The 7219-nt window shown below is 39.6% G+C and overlaps 1 long non-coding RNA gene across 1 annotated transcript; it reads right to left on the reverse strand.

The window, feature by feature from the left end:
* Positions 1-4553: 4553 nt before the first annotated feature.
* Positions 4554-6798, reverse strand: LOC147508091 (uncharacterized). The gene is made up of 3 exons (XR_015216297.1): positions 6485-6798; positions 6024-6111; positions 4554-5067 (listed from the first exon to the last, which is right to left on the reverse strand). It is a non-coding gene; the product is annotated as an uncharacterized LOC147508091 (long non-coding RNA).
* Positions 6799-7219: the final 421 nt, after the last annotated feature.

The raw sequence follows: 7219 nt of genomic DNA on the forward strand, positions 1-7219 counted from the left end.
CGCCTCCAAGGCGTTGGAATTTAGGCGTCTCAATTGGTGTCAGAATTATTTGTGACGCCAAGGTGCCGTCACAATTGCTAATAATTGGCGGCGATGCGCCGTCACTAAATATGCATTACTAACGCCTATCGCCGTCACTAAATATGAATCGGCGCACATGCGCCGTCACTAAGCGTGCATTACTAACGCCTATCGCCCGTCACTAAATATGAATTATCGGCCGCGCCGTCACTAAGCGTGCATTACTAACGCCTATACACCGTCACTATTGAACTTTCGAATCTCTCCAAAAACTAAGCTATAACTTGGCCAAAACAAATTAACGATACCGTCGGTAATTATAAATTTGCATTTTTTTAAAAGGCTTCTTGGCCGCTGTCGAGCGTCACAAATTATTATATATTTGAAAAAAAAAAAAATTTGTTTTGGTTTCCATCCCTAATATTTACCTTATCCCACCTTCCCTCCAATTTAAGCTGTACAAGAGAGGAATCTCATCATCTAAAACCACGGACCAATATGTATGCAGCAAGCATTTCTTCATTTACATTAAGCCACAATTATTTGGGCGACCATTACAAATTTCCCATAACAGCTTTACATTAAGCCACATTGGGCATGGGCATGTATGATCTCTCGAGTCCTTAAACCCACATGTCCACTCTCCATCCCCTTTTTGTTCCATGAAGATCCATCGCTTTTCGGCCCTCGGGAGGATCAATGGGAAAGCCAGATCCAAAGATCCTCTTGTGGATTGTATTTCTCTTTGTTGCTTTTTTGGTTTTATTTGTAGGCGCGCTTACGAAAATGCCATAGAAGTCAAGAGAGAGGTAAAAGGAAAGGTAAAATAAAGGCGAAGACTTCAATCAAATTGATAAACAAATATAAAAAAAGGGCCAACTCTAATAACGGTATGAAGACATGGACATACTTGTAATGAGATTTGTAACTCAGCATTCACATTTGGATCTGCTGCGGCGTTGGAGTTTCTCGAATCCCTCCTCCCATATTCGATTCGCGGCCTTTACCGTATTTTGCTCTTTGCCTGCATAAATATCGTCCGGTTCAATGCTGGTGGTAGAAAATAATTGCATGATAGAAAGAAAATAGTAACACTTTGTGCCTTTTGTGGAAAGAGGTTGCGAGTCCTCGATTAGTGTTCGGATCTTCCTTTTCATTTTCATATTCAAAGCGAGGGAGAAGAGCTTCTAGCTACCATCTAAAACCATCTATAGAGGACTCTACCTTTTCATATTCCTTTTCATTTTCATTTCAGAACAAAAGAATGACATAAGCTGAAATAAATTAATTATTACATACCTTCTAGCTTCCTCATCGTCGGAGTTTAGTATCAAACTCCTTGCTTTCGGTGGATAGTTAGGCAAAGTTGATGGATCAGGGGGTATGGCTTTGTTGTAAAGAACTGACCAAACAAAGCGATCTTGAAGTTAGGAAAAGGAAATAGCGGGAAGTATATATATTAAAACATTACTTCTCAAACCCGGATGCTCCACATAGGACATAACTAAGAAGTGAAATTTATTGAAAATTGACACTTCATTTATGTTTTTAAAGGAGCATGAGAAGGAAATTACAAAGCGATTAAAAGAATTCGCAGTAGATGATCCTTGGGCTTCGGGTTTTATAGCAAGTAGATTAAGGAATCTTGTTGTCCATTGGCCTCAACCCAAGCATCTCCATTTGGAGCCTTTACTATCTTGTATGGACCATTTTCATTTCTTTTTTGTGTGCGTGGGTCATCAAACCTTACGCCAATCAAACGCTTTAGTCCGAGAGACCGTGTTTGTCGGGTTTATTTACAGATCGACGCTTGGCGGGGAGTGCCAACGAGAAGTTCCCCTTTTGGTTGAAGGCTACCAGCGATGGAGTGGTTCGAGCACCTTCTGAATTTTCAATCACCTTTGCAGACTGCATACATGACAAGAACAAATAAGAAACAACCTTAACTAAGTAAACTCTTTGGAGAATTGACAAGTCTCATACCTTCCCTTCCATGACGAAACACACGAATTGGTGGTACCCAAATTGATACCGATAATATCATTTCAAAGCGGGCTTTGAACTGCATAAAGTCGAAAACTTAGTTATTTCATCAAAGAAACAATATAGAAATTAAAGAATAGTTGTAGTGGATATCATAACAACTCTCTCTTGTACCGAATGGTCTTGCTAGGCTCGCCCATTTTGGCGAAAGTCGAATCGGGCCAATGAGTTCTTAACATTGCCACCGAGCTGCAATGTTATATCATTATATCTTATATTAGATGCAAATAGGAACTCTTAAGCGAATGAACTGAAAGATTAAGATCTACCGATTGGACAGGAGATAATGTACCTGCTCATAGGCTTTCCGTGCTTTATTCCTTATTCCAACATTTGCAAGTAGCAATATTAAGTGCTCCCTACGGTTTGCTACATTTCCTTTTTCATCCGGACATTTCAAGACAGCACAAAGAGAAAATGAAGTAAGTTTGAGCAAACAAAATGATATAAAAAAAAAGAAAGAGAAATTTTGGTGATCCGAGATAGAGGAGTGAACACTACTTGTTGTCTTCGATCCGTCGGCCGGAGAGAGGCAGCCGTGGTGATGAAAGAGAGTCAACTTACCCTTACGCCCGGCTTTGAGCTTCTTCTTACTTTGGTTGAGTTACCTACCATTACCCAAGCAATCGCCTTTCTTTTGCAGCCAAGGCAGCCAGCGCAGTGAATCTCCCCTTCTCTGTCTCTCCTACCTACCACGAGAAAAGAAAAAGTCGAGACTATACATAGATAAAGACAAATGATACTACCTAATACCCGATTGCACTCTATTTATGAAATTCTTGCAATCGGAAATGCTCTAGCCTAGCTAGAGGAACAGAAACACAACGAGACATGATAACGAGGATCCACGGCCAGACGAAAGATTATGTCATCATTCAAGGATTCGGTTTCACAATGTGAAGAGCTTCAAAACTACCTCCTTTTTGTTTTTCAACAAGGAGTTTATGTCACGCTAGGCCCCTTTGGTTGGGGCGCTTTCCTTCACCTTATCGAAAGGGCTGGTGATGCTTTGAGCAGCTATGAGTTCCGTTTGACAGGCACACCTTCGAAGAACTCACTATCAACAAACCCGACATCTCCTATGCACTCAATCAAGTTTCTCGGTTCATGCACCCTCTCACCAACGGACATCTACAGCAACGCATCTTACCGTATATGAAGGGGTCTCTTGGACTTGGACTAACCATCACTTTCAGGGGACCGTTAAACACCTTCTTTGCATTCTACGATGACGACTTCGGATGGCTGTCCGGATAGCGGACGGTACACTATTGGCTTCTTCCTATTTATCGGAAAAAACTACCGACTTGCGTTTACAAAAAGCAACCCCTCTTGACGGTATAGGGCCCAAGCCGAAAGTACAAAGGTACTCCCCCTTCTACCTATTCACTCTTATGCCTTTCTTACTTCCTACCGATCTACGGTCCCATTTCCATACCCATTTCTCCTACATCTTTGTGAGAATGCTAGCGCTACACACTTGCGGCTAATCCCTGTCTTCCATGCCTACTATAACCACATAGAAGTTGACTAACACTTTGTTCGTCACCTCATCGGAGCGGGAAAATTGCTCATTCGACTTCTTCAGAAGCAACAATCAAGTTTAGGACATTTTCAATAAAGGATTACCCGAACCAGCCTTCCATCATTTGAGTGCAAAGCTGGCGTCTCTGTCTCCTGGCCGCCCTTCTCTTGAGCCCTTAATCGCTTATCTGAATGGTGTCCGTTAATTAAATATGCTATTACCTTCTCTTTATAGGTAAAGAGGCTGTCCATCCATCTCATGCTAGAAAACATTCACGGAATCGGTATGTCTCTGTCTCTCTATTGCACTTTCAGAGAGAGAGCTAGTATTGGACCCATACAAATCAAACATCCTTAGTGCAAGTGCAACAAATTGATTCTGCTTGGGCAACACAAGTAGTAAGACAATCGGGATCTGAGAGGTTGACTCAATATCGGGATAGGCAGAGGTGGCTTGATGGCTTTACCCCTTTATTGAAGGATGAAAACCCCTTCTATTACTAAAGCATTTATGTACTTTCGGATAGGTGGCTAAAAAGATTGATTGAGAATAGGAAATAGCAACCTATGAACTAACAACCTATTATTATAAAATCGGTTGCTACAAAGATAGGTTGTGGAAAGGATTTGGGATTGATTGCCGGTGAAAACACGTTTCACTAGTAAACCTTGCTTTTTTGAAACAAAATAAGTTTTCGAGGGGATTCAAAATAGGAATCGGGGTTGTAGTAAGTGGGGAGTTAGACTTGCCTTTAGGCCCCCCACTATCAACTCTTATCCTCTTTACGGGGAAAGAATCCGTTGTGGACATAGTAAACCTCCAATATGAAAAGTGCAGTAGTTATCAAGAACTTACCGTTCCTCTCAAGTTTCGTCAAAACTCTTTGATTGTAGGTCTAATTCCTTCAACTCTGTGTTCACTTCTGCTGCTTGTTTCTCAGTTTCTTTGATTGCTTCTTCAAGTCTTCGCTCCTCTTCTTCAACCATGTAGAAGCAAAACTGATTTTACTAAAAATTCAAACAGATACATCAAAGTCTTACATGTTACTTGTTTCTCTAATTTAAGCATATGTGCATATTACTGGTCCTAAGTAATACATCTAATTTATCCATTTATTTTAGGTAAAAACACACCGATAAAAAACAAAGGTAAAAACACACAGATCACTGGGTTTTTCAATGAGGCTTTTGCCCCATCCCCAACGCCCCTTAACCTAGAAGAAGTGGCAACACTAATAATGAATTAGTCTCCACCATCCACTTTCTAATACCGCAATACTGATTCTCATAGATGCAAACAATAGCGAAGTGATCCACTACAAACATTCTAAACATCCAGATGGAAGAAAATTAGGATAACGTTGGTGGTGATTGTCAATTAGTACCTTCAACTTCTCACGAAGAAAGTCAGCCTCGCTTAGAACATCATGTGTCTCCCCCTCGAGACGCTGAAGACAAGCTTCATATGCCTTGATATCCCTGTTGACATCTTCAACCTCTTTATCAAGTTTATCTTGATGATATTTCGAAGCTCGAATTTGGGCAGAAGATGATTATATCAGCATCGGATCCAGGAAGAATTGCTCCTTTTCTTGGGTAGATATTGAATATCGAAAGACCGCAAATTTCAATCATGTCGAGTCCTTTAATATCTGAGATAGCACCATCCAACTCAGTCATAGATATAATAGAAACCGGTAGCAAAAATGTAAACTATCAATCTTACAACGTCTGGTTTGTGTCAAATATATAAAGGCAAACATTCACTAAGCCAAAATTTGTCATTTGTTAGTATAACCAAAACAGTCATCCGAGATCATGACTCTCCAGATTCCATGCTTCGATAAGCAACCATACAACCGGCGTAACTCTTTACTTTACTGCATTGGTACTCCAAAATAGAAGCCATTACATTGTTGGGCTTACCATTTTTAACAATTAAATAAAATACGGTATCCCCGGCATCCCAATGTGACTTATTATCATTACTACAATCTGAGAGGTACTCTATCACGGCATGCGGTATGCCATGCCAAGATAACAAAGAAGCCCGAGTATATGCATACCATTCGGTACCGTTACTCGCACAAAATTAGTAAAACAGAAATTTGACTAGACTCCTACATCGGATCAATTGAAAGCGAAGGTTAGCGGGAGTAGAAACATCGCCGGGCATTTTCTTGAAGCTAAGAATCCATGAAAGCCTACAACCAATGTGTCCCGGATAAGATGCATTCTCTCTTCAATTCTGAAAATTCGGATGGCCCATTGAGTTAACAAGTTGAATAACCAAAGGTAAAGTTCAATTATTGGATTTTTTTTAAAAAAAGAGAAGAAGAAGAAGGAATCGGACAAAAAAACGTCTCATTTCAGTTACCCTGTACAGCCTATTTAACTTTCAAACTACTCTTTAGGTGGCAAGAATTGAAAATTACCATTAGCACCATTAGGAATCTTCCGAAAATCATCGATTCCAAGAGCTTTTTGTGTTGAATTGAATGTACAATGATCAGTTCCTACAAGCTGCACAAAAGAAAACGACAAACTATTTAAGAATTTCCTAGCTTGTGCAGCATGCTTATATATTAAATGCAATACAAGCCAAGTTGGAGGGGGAAAAGGATAGACCAATACTAAGAGAAGCAGAGAACTATACCACAGAAAGCAGAACTATCATATTTATAACTACAGAAAATTCATATTTATAACTACAGAAAATTCATGGAGAGCACATACATTTTTTTTTTGTTTTGTCGTGATCAACTATTTGTGGGATATATTTCCCGAGATATTTAGACTTGATAGTTGATACCAGATGCTATGGAAGACAAAAAGATATATGAGGCAAATGCACTTGATTTCAAAATAGCAGCCAAAGAAAAAGATGTGATTTTACCTTTTAATTAAACCGTCTTTGGAGTCAATTACGTTCTCCGTGAACCTAGTACCAAGAAATGTGTCTCTGCTAGCGTGCAATTCTTTACAGACATTTCTGATATCCATTCTCTCCGATGGTGATTCAACAGAACATGCAACCCCAATTCTGACTATTGTAGTCAAGCACTCTAGCAGTTTTGCTCTTCTGTGATTGCCGATTTTCATGTTATTATAAGTATCTCCTAGAGTGTTATCTCCTTCAGATAGAAGTATTGGATCTATGATCTTTATAAGTTGATCTTGCAAACCATTACTAGCATAGTTATGGAGGCATAAACCGTTCCACGTCACAAAGATGATGTATCAAATTGAGGTCCATTTGACTGAAAACTATAAATGGAATCACAGAGTTACATGAGATTCATGGTTAACCAAAAATAATTATTTCCCGCGTCTTTGATACAAACATACTTGGCGGTTAAATTAGAAATTCATAGCTAACCGATACAGGATCGACTAGCAACCAGGTCTACTTCTTCGAGGATTAATTGGACTAATTAAGAGTTTTCTGCGAATGATTTTCATGTCCAGCACCGACTAACTACACCAAAGAGAAACCATCGAAGCTCTAGATTTTGAACATTGGGAGGAAAAAAAATGTTACCTTGGTAGCTTCTTTCACTTTGAATAAATTATATAACCACCGATACTATCGAGGAAGTCACCAACCAATAATACACTCATCTTGAATGTC

This window comes from Coptis chinensis, chromosome 3 (genome assembly GCF_015680905.1).
Source record: "Coptis chinensis isolate HL-2020 chromosome 3, ASM1568090v1, whole genome shotgun sequence".
In the NCBI taxonomy this organism is placed as follows: domain Eukaryota; kingdom Viridiplantae; phylum Streptophyta; class Magnoliopsida; order Ranunculales; family Ranunculaceae; genus Coptis; species Coptis chinensis.